This window comes from Oreochromis aureus, linkage group 15 (genome assembly GCF_013358895.1).
Source record: "Oreochromis aureus strain Israel breed Guangdong linkage group 15, ZZ_aureus, whole genome shotgun sequence".
Classification (NCBI taxonomy): Eukaryota; Metazoa; Chordata; class Actinopteri; order Cichliformes; family Cichlidae; genus Oreochromis; species Oreochromis aureus.
Window position 1 is genome coordinate 16,431,210 of NC_052956.1, and position 14,233 is coordinate 16,445,442.

The following is a 14,233-nucleotide window of genomic DNA, read 5'->3' on the forward strand; positions in this document are numbered from 1 at the left end:
CAGCAAACCTGACCTCTCATCAAGATTTGTGGCGCAACATGACGGCTGCAAACACCACCTGGGTTCACCGTCCTGTTGAGGACCCAGTGATTGGCAGTGTCATTTCAGTAGTGGTTATAGTCATAGTCTTCATCACCATGGTTTCACTTGGATGCACCATGGAGGTGTCTAAGATTAAGGTGACCAAGAACAATAGTGAATTCAAAGGTATATGTGGTTTGTGTATATGCAAAAAAGTATTGTGACAAAGCTTTAAAAAATTACACGTAAGCAGGATTTTGGAAATGTCCGTATCCCTGACAACACATTCCAGTTCCCCCAAGGAATTGCTGGCCATGTTGAGATAAAAAGGATAAAATAAGTAAATATGGTTAATGTGAACTTCTCAACACATGTCTGCAGCAAACCATGCAATCCATTCATGAGAAATGACACAGGGAAAAAAGTATTAAATACATAAACATGAAGAAAAGGAGAAGCAAAAAGCTGTGGAAAGTCATGACACCAGCTGAAATCAGTAAATAGAAAGCAATCCTGCCGCTTAATGCAAATTAATTTCAGCTGGTTCAGTCCCAACTGAGCCTATAAAAAGTAGTGGTGTGTGATACTGCATATTTTGGTATCGATCCGATCCCAAGAAAATACGGGCCAGTATTGCCGATACCGATACTTTTCAATAAATAAGGTGGACGCGTCATTGAATTGCTAAATCTCAATTAATTTTCATGACCTTAAGTGTTTTTTGTGATGTTTCCTTTTTTATTTCATAAACAGTTTAAACCCAGGACATAATTAGGACAAAGTTTATAATTAAATAGAAAAGGCTTTATTATTGTGGCGGGCCGTGGTCTGTGATGCCGCTGCAGGTGAGATGGCCTGCACGGCATCTACAATCACATCTCGCCGGCTTAAAACCGTTGCTCTGCTTCTGTTGTTTTTGTTGTTGATGTATACGGCTGGCAGCGGGAGAACTGCCGCCATTGAATGAACTGTTACAGCAACCGTGTAATTATTGTGAGTAATAAATGATGCTGTGAAGCATGAAAATGCCATCAGGTGTGCCGTGCACTTTAAGATTTTAGAAAAATCTTGAAGTGCACGCAAACCAGTAAACAAATTAAAACAAACACGTACTATTGAGAAACTATAACACAAAAATTACAATTAAAATTCTCAACAACAAAAACAACTGGTGAAAATATAATTAATATGTAAACAACTCAACAACCCCCAATGCCTCTAAGTCACATCATGTAACAGCGCAACATCTAAACACAAGAGGGGGGAGGAGGAGCAAAATGTGCCTGCCCTTCACTGACACAGGAGCGGCGAGTCCAGCGACCTGGCTGTTTTGTCTCTGCTGAAAGCACAGCATTGCAAACAAGAGCAGAACTTAAAGTAAAGAATCGATCTCACCAGGCTAGTATCGATACGATACCGATGCCGACTTGGTATCGACACAATCAATATTTGGATCGATCCGCCCACCACTAATAAAAAGGTGTCTCATTCCCAAGGTGTCACACAAGAAACATCTGATGAAGGGTAAAACTAAAAAGATTTCTCAAGACCATGGCAACGTTATTGTTGCAAAACATAGTGATGGCATTAGTTACAGAAGAATGTCTAAACTACTGAAGGTTCCAGTGTAGCACTGTTGGGGCCATAATGTGGAAGTGGAAAGAACATAATTTCACCGTAAACCAGACATGACCAGATGCTACCAGACAGACGAGTGAAAAGAAATATCAGAAGAGTTCAAGTCCAAGAGTCAAGGACAGAAATACCTGGAATCAGCAGGTGCGATTGATTCAAAGAAAACAATAAGTAATGCATTCAACCGCCATAGTCTGTAAGCACCCTCACAATGCAAGACTCCATTACTGAAGAGAAAGCATGTTGAAGCATGTTCAAAGTTTGCTGAATAACATTTAGACACATCTGTGAAATACCGGGGGAATATAGTCTGGTCTGGTGAGACCAAAACGGAACTCTTTGGATGCCGCAATGCACACCATGTTTGGAGGTCAAAAGGCACTGCACATCACCCCCAAATCACCATACCAACAGTGAAGTTTAAAGGTGGGAACATCATGGAGTGGGGCTATTTTTCAGCATATGGCATTGGCATGCTTCATATAATTGAAGGAAGGATGAATGGAAAAATGTACCAGGACATTCTTGATGAAAACCTGCTGTCATCTACCAGGATGATGACGATAAATCAAGGGTGGACGTCCCAAACACAGATCCAAGGAAACTCTTTTAGTTATGGACATGCCTGGTTTAAATTTCTTTGCATGTGTGGATTGGATGAGTTGTTAGTGACATCAGCCTTTGAAATGATGTCAGTACCACCTTTAGAAATATATTCACTTAGAAAATTGGTAAAGTGTTTAATATGGCACGGTGTCACCTGAATGAGCTGGAATCCATAAGTCATACGATCACTGCGGGATCACTGAGAGTTGAAAAACTCGAATTCTTTCGTCTGTAATAAAATGAAACGTTTGGCTGCTCTACCAGGTGTAACAATTAAGTTTAACATCCAGACATCCATGAAAATGGAATTTATTAAATTTAACAGAGTTAGAAGTTAGCAGGGAGTTGGCTCACTAGTTTCCATCTAAATATAGTCCTGACTGAGGGATTTCTGAATCAAATTAAGAAGTACAGCTCTGCTATCACTTCTGACATAAATGAAGACAGGAAAGTAAACAGCAGTGATGTTTGTAGGGTTACTGAAGTTTGGCTAGCTGGTATAAAATGATGTGCCACGTGATCGCTAGCGACACAGCTATGGTAGCATAATATAAACAGTGAAGCTGGGGGATGAACGCTTACTTTTTTCCACTCGATAGAAGTTAACATGAGGATTCTCGATGGTCAGGGACAAATGCAATAGCATGGCAGGATGCTGTAAAGAGATCAAACTTCAGTCAGAAGAAAAACTGAGATAATCAATCCACAATACGAGGTTAGTCATTCATATACTGCTACATGGGCTGGGGTGTAGTTAAAAACACAAAAGCCTTATTAAACGCAGGGTAGTTGGAGCCCGGAAGTAGGATTCATCACGTCATCACTTAAAGACCGGATAGGTGGCAAGAGTGAGGCAAGACTATGCTTCTCTGCTCCGACTGCTGCCCCACAACCTGATAAGCATCAGGAAATGGAAAGAGGGAAGGAAGGACAGATAATTGGAATAAAATCTTTAAATATTTGCAGATACAGGCTTTCTGAATAATACCTATTGCTATGAATACAGAATATATGAAAGTTTACCTGTTTGAATTGAAATGAACTTTTTCATAGTAATCTAACTTTTTGAACTGTGTTTATAGGTCCAGGGATATTATTTATGATCAGTTTTCTACCTTTTTCTGTTTCCAGTATCACCTCATGAAACCTAAGGGGGTGGCTATTGCAGTTGTGGCCCAGTATGTGATCATGCCTCTTACAGCCTTTTGCTTGGCTAAGGTTGGTGTTTATGTAAAGTAAAATAATTAGTAAATAATACACATACAAATACAAATCATACACGTTTATTTGTCTTCATATAAAGTTACAAATACGGACAGTGAGTTATGACTTGTGTCCCACAAAGTTTTTTGACAGGGATTCATAACAAAAATGTGAAAATTACATTAACTGACTTAACTAAAAAGAAGATTAATATTAAAACAAATTAAAAAAAATAAAATAAAAGGCCTAAAAATCATTCCATACCTCTGTTTCTACCATCAGCGTTTTGGCCCCAGAGCGCGCCGCTGCCTGCTGCCTTGTGCTTTTCCGACCCTGGGACACGGGCCCTGACAGCGCGCTGTAGTGGCCGTGACCACTGGCGACAAAGAAAAACTGCTCTTCATAGAAGACTCGCGCTCCGGGAGACGTTTCCTGGTCGACTCCGGCTCCCAGAAGAGCCTCCTTCCCCTGTCCGGCGCCGACGGTTTAGCAGCGGGCTGCGGACCGCAGCTTATTGCAGCTAATGGCTCTCCCATTGCAACGTTCGGGGAAAGGTTCGTGACTGTTTGTTTTCATGGTCGGGTTTTCCAATGGACCTTTGTTGTTGCCGCTACCTCTGTACCTATTTTGGGTACACCTCGCTGGCACCTCGATTTTTTCACAACTGACATTCAGCACGTGGCTAGGGGAAAAATATTTTTTGGCTCTATAAGGCAAGGCAAGTTTATTTATATAGCACAATTCAACAACAAGGTGATTCAAAGTGCTTTACAGAGACATTAAAAACAAAATAGATAAAAAGCATGATTTAAAATTGATTAAGACAAGCAAACAAACAAACAAACAAACAAAACAGTATATAAAATCAAAAATCAAAACAGTAGATAAAATCAGTAGTTAAAATGTAAGTTTTGGAATTTAAGCTTAAAAGTGTGGATTTGGTGCTTTATTCAAAAGCAGCTGAGAACAGGTGAGTCTTCAACCTGGATTTAAATAAACTGAGTGTTTCAGCTGATCTGAGGCTTTCTGGGAGTTTGTTCCAGATATAAGGAGCATAAAAGCTGAATGCAGCTTCTCCGTGTCTGGTTCTGACTCTGGGAACTGATAAAAGACCGGATCCAGATGACCTGAGAGATCTGGAAGGTTCATATTGGGTCAGGAGGTCACTGATGTATTTTGGTCCTAAACCATTCAGAGCTTTATAGACTAGCATCAGAACTTTAAAGTCAATCCTCTGACGGACAGGCAGCCAGTGTAAAGACCTCAGAGCTGGACTGATGTGGTCCACTTTTTTGGTCTTAGTGAGGACTCTAGCAGCAGAGTTCTGAATGAGGTGTAGTTGTCTGACTGATTTTTTAGGTAGACCTGTAAAGATGCTGTTACAGTAATCAAGCCTACTAAAGATGAATGCATGGACTAGTTTTTCCAGGTCCTGTTGAGACATCAGATCTTTTATCCTTGAAATATTCTTGAGGTGATAGTAAGCTGATTTTGTTATTATAAAAAAGAGGATTTAAAATCCTCATCACATACAAGGTCTTAAATCTTGAATCGATCTTTAAGACTTCGTAATACCATATCACCCTAATAGAGAACTTCTTCTCTCAGACTGCAGGCTTACTTGTGGTTCCCAGAGTACAATGTACAAAGAGTACAATGGTTCCCATTGTACAAAGTACAATGGGAGGCAGAGCCTTCAGCTGTCAGTCTATTCCTTCTTCTGTAAAACCAGCTCCCAGTTTGGATTTGGGAGACAGACACCTTCTGTACTTTTAAGATTAAGTTTAAAACTTTTTGACAAGTTAGGGCTGGATCAGGTGACCCTGAATTCTCCCTTAGTTATGCTGCAATAGGTCTAGGCTGCTGGGGCTTCTGATGATGCACAAGTGCTTCTTCTTTACTCACTATGTGTTTATACACCACTCAGCATTTAATCATTGGTTATTATTAATCAATGGCTTGTGTCTTTTTCCTAGTTACTCCTCTCAACCCCACCTGGTCACTGCAGATGGCCACCCCTCAGTGAGCCGGGTTTTGCCAGAGGTTTCTTCCTGTTAAAAGGGAATTTTTACCTTCTGCTGTGGCCAAAGCGATTGCTCATAGGGGTCATTTTGTGGCGAGCTCAGACAAGAAGGAGACAGAGAATTCTGTTTTGACCTGCTCGTCCTGCCTTAGCTGTAATGCTAAGTTACAGGGAACAGAGCCTTTTATTAGTAACGCCCCTTCACACCTCAGCAGTGAGAGGAGGTAAACAGGCACAGCCATCTAACTCACAGCCTGTTTTGCAAGATCTCGCAAAACAGGCCGTATCCTTTGGAGGCCGCCAGCTCAAAGTTGATGAGCCAGGCCAGCTCAAAGTTGATGAGCCAGGCAACGAAGGCTGTCCCAATTCGAAGGCTGCTCCAAATGCGTCCTTCTTGGCCCAACCTATCCCAGAATTCATAGCGCGGCCCAGCCAATTCCAGTTTCCAACAGCTACTTAGTTTTAATATTACTCTTTCTGGGTCAAAAAATAAACTTTTAAGATATTTTCAGGCGAGAATGTAGCTGTGTAAACTTAAAATATCTGCTCGGTTTATCAAGACATCACACATTTGCAAAAATGCTCCGACGTTATGGAGACGTCTGTTACCCACCAGTTGGAAGTTTTGATAGTTCCCAAAAGTTTTGCGAGATCCCGAGTTACTTTTACGAGATCTCGCAAAAGTTTTGCGAAATCTTGCCAAAGTTCATCTTCATTTTTTTGTCTTCCATGTCCCTTGCGGGGCTCCGTATAGAACACATCAACAAACAGGTATACAGTCCCATAAGTCCTCGTGTCAGCGGCCCCTCCCTCTAGCGTGCTACATAGTCCCCCACCTGAAGGTGTCAGGTGGGGGACAACCCCATCACCCCATACAAAGTCATTCAAATGTCCAAGGGCCTTCTTCAGGCGAGTCGGCTGATTAAGGCCAGTGGGGAGAGAATCATCCTGATCAGAACACGTGATACCGCTGGCATCCCCTCCTCCAACCACAGGTGGGGCAAGTGGTCCATATGGCGAGATTCTGTCCTTGTACAACACCACTGTGTGCCCCTGCCCAGGCATGCAGATCGGGTGCAGCACCTCTGATATCCGTGCCAAGAATTCTGCCGGCCCCTGCAAGTGGCTGCACAACTTGGGGGACACCCCCTTCTTGCGAACAGGGCAGTACACCCAGACCTTATCTCTAGGCACAAAGGCTCTACCCTGGCACCTGATGTCGTAAGCCCTCTTCTGTCGCACTCCTGCACTGGCCAGGGCCTGGAGGGGGTAGTCATGGGCCACCTGTAGCTGCTCCTTCAGCCTCCTGAAGTAGTCCATCTCTTGCCTTCCAATGATCTCTGGCTCGGGTGGGGCCCCAAGCACCAAGTCCACCGGCCTCCAGAGCTCCGGCCCAAACATCAAGGCAGCAGGCGTTCATTAGCTGGACTCCTGGACCGCTGTTCAGTATGACCAGAGGGCCAGGGGCAAATGTCGGTCCCAGTCACGCTGGTGTTGGCTGGAGAGGACGGCGAGCCGAGTTGCCAACGTACTGTTGAACCGCTCAACCAGGCTGTCGCTTTGTGGGTGGAGTGGCGTGGTCCTCGTCTTCTCCACCCCATGCCATCGACAGACCTCGACAAAGATTATAGATTCAAAGTTAAGCCCCTGGTCACTGTGAAGCTCAGCCGGGAACCCCCAAAAGGGCGAACATCTCATCCACCAGCTTTTCTGTGGTTATAGTTGCACTCTGATCCAGCACTGCGTACACCTCAGGCCACTTTGTGAAATAGTCCCTGGTCACCAGCACATACCGGTTCCCCGACTCAGTGACGGGAAAAGGCCGTAGAACATCCACTCCTGTTCGTTGCATGGGGCCCCCACCAAATACTGCTGCAGAGTGGCATGGAGCACTGAGCTGGGACCTTTTGCACTGTGCAGGTGTCACAGCAATGAACGTGCAACTCCACATCTCATCTCTCTTCTCGCCCACCATCTCCGGTACATGAGGCTGTCAACCAGCTCAAGGTTCTCCCACTGGGAGTGGTAGGCCTTCACCTCAAGCCATCCGTGCGGTCAGCCTTCAGAGCTGCTCCTTCACCGCTGCTGGCTCAGTGGCTGGCCTTCTGAAATGTTCTGCCATGGACTTTTGTGCCGTCGACCTGACATCCCTGTCCAATTTGGGGGCTGTGGCATCTCCAGTCAGGTCCTCACCTGGGCCAACGTAGCGTCAGCCTCCTGCTGCTGCCTCAACTGCTGCGTGGTTAATGGGAGTAGTCCTCCGTGCAATCTAGGATTTTATTGGCGGAACATTAACACATTAACACATGAATGTGCAGGTGTCGCGAGTGCTTTGTGGGAATTCCCTCCCATTTCCCTTTTCTGCGCATCTGTGCAGAGACACACACGACACACAAATAAATCGAACAGCAGCAGCATGGAGTCGGTGCTGCGGCGCTTCAGCGGCACGTTCAGCTACTCTAAGCAGCACCTTCATGATTGGTTTAGGCCACGATAATGTTGTCTGCTGTTGGCTACACAGAGTCTTTCAGAGTTGCGGAGACTTTTTCTTTTTACTTGAACGGCTGGTCGCACTGGTGCAACCTAGAATTTTTTTAGTTGCACCATTGAGAAATTAGGTCACATTTGAGACCAAATTGGTCTCACTCTAGAGCCCTGCGGTCGGTGACCAGCCTACCACAAGCGGCCCAGACGTCCCCGGGAGCAACCTAGAATTTTTTTAGTTGCACCATTGAGAAATTAGGTCACATTTGAGACCAAATTGGTCTCACTCTAGAGCCCTGCGGTGGGTGACCAGCCTACCACAAGCGGCCCAGACGTCCCCGGGAGCACACAAGGTCGTAATAGGGAAATGGTAGACCCTGCATCTACCATGGCCTGGCAGGGCCGGTCCTCAATGCAGCAGTTCAGATAGAACCCTTTGATGTGCTCAATTCGGCCTACCACAGTGCATCTTCCTTGGAGAGGGGCAGGCAGCTGGAGCAGAGATCCCCTCACTAGACCGCTCCACCGCCCTTTCCCTGTGGCTGCATAACGCTGCCCTTCAGGGTGGGTACTGGGCAGTCGCGTGCCACGTGGCCAGGCTCATCTGGTAGCAGTGGTCCGTTGGTTCACAAGGACGTCTTCAAAGTACTGAGGGCTGGAGTTGGCAAACCTCAGCTGCCTCCTCTTTCTCGTCGCAGTCTGCGGCCCTGGTGCATGGGTAGTGTGGAAGAGTTCCTTGTTGGTTAGGTCGTGAGGAGAGCACCAATTCAGCTCATACAGCCTCCAGGAGTGCCTCACAGAAGGGACCGAGGCATGGCAAGGTGGACATGTTGATGCAGCCACTATGGAGAAAGTGCTTGCAAAAAGGCATACAGACTGAGCTTCTCCCAGGCAGCTGGTGGAAACTCCGGGCATGACGAGCATGCAACTGCACATCCGCTGCAAAGGTGCCCAGGCTCTCCCCTTCCTGACGATTCCGGTTGGCCAGCTGCTCCCTGCTCTGGTCAGTGGAGCGCCACTGCCCAAAAAGTACTTGCAGTGCATCTCCCTCTAATGCTAGCGCCAGGTGCGTGGCTGCCTCATCGTCACTCCAACCACTGTGCCTTGCCGCTAGCTGGACTTGTGAGAGGTAGGGCTCTAGTGAGGTCACTCCGTTGTACTTTGGTATCTTAGCTGGTATTTTGGGCATGGTCCCACATAGCAAAATTGGTATGGCCCCGATCTGGCCCACATACCGAATGACGGCCCTTTGGTGGTCCAGATCTGGTTTGCCAGAGGTGGCCCACACATGGGCCAGCACAACGCCAGTTGCAGACACACTGGTGGTTCTGTGCTGGCCCAGGACAGTTTCAGCTATGGCCCCAGATGTCAGCTTAATGTGTACCTTAATCAAGCCATGTAATAACAACATGTGCCGGAACATAATACCGCAAAAGTAACATGACGAAACTCTGTTCAGACAGTGAATGGAAGATTCTTTTATAGCGCTCTTCTACTCTGCCGGATTACTCAAAGTTCTTTATACAACACGCCATATTCACCCAATCAAACACTGTCTCTTAACTGAGTGCTTCCTAACTACATTCATACACATTCACACTCTTGATATGCAGACTGGAGGAGCCAGGGATTGAACCACTAACCGTCCGATTAGTAGGTGACCTGCTCTACTGCCTGAGCTACAGCCACCCACTGGCAAAGATGAGTAAACCGTCACTAGGTGTTGGATAAAGTGTACACTCACAAACCTGTCAAATCTGCATTTGAAACGTTGGCTACCATAGCAGTATAGTATTGCAACATGGCATTTGGGTCTTCTAACTAAAATAGGAAAATAGGAACATAAATAGTGCCATCATTGTCAGACCTGGCCCACATCTGGTTGACATACACTCTGCCATGACACCAGTCAGTCAGAAGTGCCAGCTTGATGCCAGATCTGGGCCAGACCTGTTTTCTATGAGCCTGGGCCACATATACCAAACCAAAATCAAGCCAGATATGGCATGCCATCACATAGACAGTGCCATCTATGCCAGGCCTGGCCCATATCCGGATGACATACATCTTATCATGCCAGAAGTAAACCAGCAGTGCCGGCTTGATACCAGATCCGGGCCAGACCTGCTTGCTATGTAGGGCTGCATGCTGCTGGGAGCTCGGCATGGCCGTCAATGGAGACAGCACATCAATCAGAGACACCGCACCATGAAGCGCCGTCTCAGCTTGGTCTAGTCTCTGAATCTCTCTCTACGTCCTGGTAGGGGTGACCCACTTCTGACACCAATGTGGTGTATCAGATATGATATACTATGATTATTTGGGTTTTCTTTGTTTTCACTGGATTATTCTAGGGTCTTTACCTTACAATATAAAGTGCCTTGAGTTGCCTCAATTCAACTTGAGTTGAGTTGAATTGAATAGACAACAGTCAGAAATGATGAGGATGGAACAATCCCAATGGCTTCTACCTGAGAAACCATTCCTGTTTTGAGTGTTGTCTTATTGTTGCCTCTCTGGCACACCTGTTGTTGATTTCATCAACATCCAAGCCACTAAAATCCTACTTAACTGACCAGAAAGAGAGAAGTCAAAAAGTCAAAAGAGAAGTCAAACACTGATTTATTCCCTCTCTTTTTGCCTTTGTTAGGTAGGGATCATTATAATGCTGATTTTTACTGTGGTGACCTTGATCTTAACCGCTATTGGAATCGGACACTACGTCCTGACTGTGCTGTCTCCTTCACTCTTGGCCATCGCTGGTCTCATGCCTTTGATAGGCTACTGCTTTGGATATGTCTTTTCTGCAATCTTCAGACTCAGCCACAGGTAGGTTATTTGTTTAATTCAGTCATGGATCGATATTAACGCTATCAATGATGAGCTTTTGAACATGTATACATACATATATATATATGTCTATATATATATAGATATATAGATATGTATATAGATATTTTGTAAATAATCCTTCCATGCCTTCAGGGAGGGGAGGACCGTTTCCATGGAAACAGGCTGTCAGAATGTCCCGCTGTGCACCACCATATTGAAGGTAGCTTTCCCTGACGAAGTGGTGGGTCCTCTGTATCTATTCCCGACAGTCTACATGGTGTTTCAGTTGTTGGAGGCAGCGATGATCATCATGCTGTTTTGGTGCTACCAAAGGTTTAAGAGAAAAGAGAAAGGTAAGAGTAACAGCAGGTTTCAGAGGTTACATTTTAACACAAGCCTTTTATGACACGAAAAAAAAACCCTAAGAGTTTACAGATGTCTGGCTGGTCATTATTTCACAAAAATTCTACTGTGACTTGATGTAGTGTGGGTTTGGATATTGTGGACATCTGAAGTGGGCAATGCTAGAAAAAAGTTTGAGAGCCACTGGTTTAACTGGGTTAACTCACTAAACTACATCCAGGTCTCAGTATCTCAGATTGGGGGGTTTGCATTACTGAAGTTGCTATATTTCAGATATTTTAGATTAATAATTTTTTAATTTTGCGTTTGAAAAAACAGTATTTTTTGCACTACACAAAGTATAGAGCAGAAAAACACAGATATATTCTCCCCAAAGTACTTTATTGTACCTTTATGGGCTTGTAAATTGGGCGATACCTTCTAAGGTACTCCTGTTGTACCATTTCATGTTGTAGGTTATGGAGACCAGTCTTGAACCACTAATGACAATTTTATACTCTCATGTACTGGTACCCAAACTGACCTTTTAAAAAGGTGCCACGTTAGATACAATGTAATTTGTTCTATACATTTCATTATTAATAATGTATTTGCTTTGATTGTTAGTCATTTGAGTGGTCTCATTGATCACCGAAAGCATTATGTGCCTCATAACGCATAATCAAGTCTGTCAAATGGTATTAAATACTCAAGCACACTTGAGCCTCAATTGCAGGTATGAGACAGTTAAATGCAAATTTATGGCACTCTGCATTTAATCATTAGTTATTCATTATTATTTACATCTGGCTCTCTTAAATAGTAGTATTCAGTTCAATTCAACTTTATTTTATTTATATAGAGCCAAATCACACCAGTAGTTACCTCTAGGGACTTAATATATTATATATAATATATAATATAATGATATTATTTTATACGTAATATACAATACCCTATATTTAGGATATTGTATTGTAAGATCTTACAATAATACAGAGAAAACCCCAACAATCAAACATCCCCCTACAAGCAAGCAAGCAAACCTCACCAGCAGGCTCAGGGAGTGGCAGCTATCAGTTGCGATTTGTTGGAGTGGGGTGGAGGAAAACCTAGTTTACGTTGTTCTTCTAGACACAGGAACTTCAACACACACAGTACATTACTGAACACACAGCCTGGTTGGAAGCAGGAAGTAGGTGGAGCCACGCCAGTCTTGACTGGTCCTAATTTATAGCCAGCTCCATTCAGTCATCAACCAATAGTCAGCCTCCACCTGGAACTTACATAAGCAAAAAAAGCAGCAGAGAAAATGAACAATTCCACCATCAGGTGTGAAGGAGCGAAAACAATACACAAAATTATGACAGGAGTTGTAACAAACTACAAGCACCAATGAGGAACAGAAGCAACAAAAAGGTTTCTGGCTAAGAGTCTCTGCTGCCTGTACTTATTTTCCATTTTCCACAAAAAAGGCAAAACAAATTCAAAAACCTCCATCAAAGAATAACTTTGTGATTTTTTTTTTCTAGGTAGATGAATAACCAGACCTTAGGATTTCACATTTAACCACAGGTTGAGTAACTTTTGTGCCAAATCTTGGTTTGTGTTAATGCATCTGCTTGTCTGACCCACAGAAACTTACCAAGCTGCTGCCACTAGAGTGGATCTGAAAGAGTCTGATGTGTGATGTCAATTACCACTCATATATTTCCCTATTAGCATGAACTCTTACACCAAAGGGGCTCCAAACGAAGTAAACAAAAATCCTACAGCTTACTAAACAAACAGAAAAATGTGCATGATTATTATACCATATTTTTATCTGAAACCTGTAAATGTATTAGTAACTTCAGTTATAAAACACTAATGAAGACAAAATACAGTTTTAAATAAATGTTTGAAAATTCTGATAAGTCTATCTTTTTCCTACATCATACAAACACAAAGTTTCCACTTAAAATAAATAAATTATGTACATAAATGTTTTTTTTCCAAGCTCTTGTCCACCAAGTACCAACAAGTATGACTGAGAAAGAAGCTACAGGAAATGCCAGGAAACACGTCCACCATCTCATGGATTGCTACATTACAGGCCCCAGTATGATAGATGAGCAGAGCTCTGTCTGATTCGGTGATATGCACTACATGAGCTCCACAGAGCACTGTCCGGTTTCCATACATGTTCACCTCGTACACCTCAGACTTTCAGTAGAACTCAAGGTTGTGCTGCCCACAGAAACACTGAGGATTCTGCAATGCTTAGATGTAAACATGATGGACGGGAGGATGAGTACAGCCCACTAGTGGATGATTTTGTTGAGTGATGTGAACAAGACAAGAGTTGTGGTGCTTGACTTCAGAAGGAAGTGCACATTACGTAGACCATCACTGTCCAAGGATAGGATAATGTCCCAGTCCTCCACTAGGTACTCACAGGTACAGGAAGGCAGAGCCATCTCCTGCAATTGATTGGGGTGGAGGGGAGGAGGACAAAACAAAAGATCCAACTGGTCATGGAAAATGTCCGCCCCTCTCTGAGTTCTGCTAAAGGTTTCTTCCTGTTAAATGAGAGTTTTTCTTCCTACTTTAACCAAGTAAAGTAGAGTAGACATATGGACACATTTTGTGTTCAGTGTCAAGGAAAATTAAATGACATTTTAAATGACAATGGGGAACAGTGGCAATAAAAAACGTTCTGGCAAAGAGTCTCTGCTGCCTGTACTTGTTTTCCATTTTCCACAAAAAAAAAGCTAAACGAATCCAAAAACCTGCATCAAAGAATAACTTTGAATAAAAGAATAATTTTTTTTTTCTAGGTAGATGAATAACCACACCTTAGGATTTCACATTTAACCACAGGTTGAGTAACTTCACTGTGTGATCATGTTTTGTTTTTGGCAGCACAGTCAAAAAATAATGCTTGACACCTTTATGGAGCTTTGCTGTGCTGTAGTTATTTTTTCTTCATAAATGTTCTTGTTTATATGAGCAGAAAACACACATGTGCAATCTTGTGAAAGCAATTTGTGTGCACACAGCATATGAGCTGCCAGCAGTGAGGACGTGGTTGTCACATGGAGGTGG

At 43.7% G+C, this 14,233-nt stretch overlaps 1 long non-coding RNA gene across 1 annotated transcript; it reads left to right on the plus strand.

Moving 5' to 3' along the window:
• Nucleotides 1–45: 45 nt before the first annotated feature.
• On the plus strand, nucleotides 46–13,012 carry LOC120433353. The gene is made up of 6 exons (XR_005608512.1): nucleotides 46–179; nucleotides 3,394–3,480; nucleotides 3,748–4,019; nucleotides 10,623–10,801; nucleotides 10,958–11,157; nucleotides 12,784–13,012. It is a non-coding gene; the product is annotated as an uncharacterized LOC120433353 (long non-coding RNA).
• The last annotated feature ends 1,221 nt before the right edge of the window (nucleotides 13,013–14,233 follow it).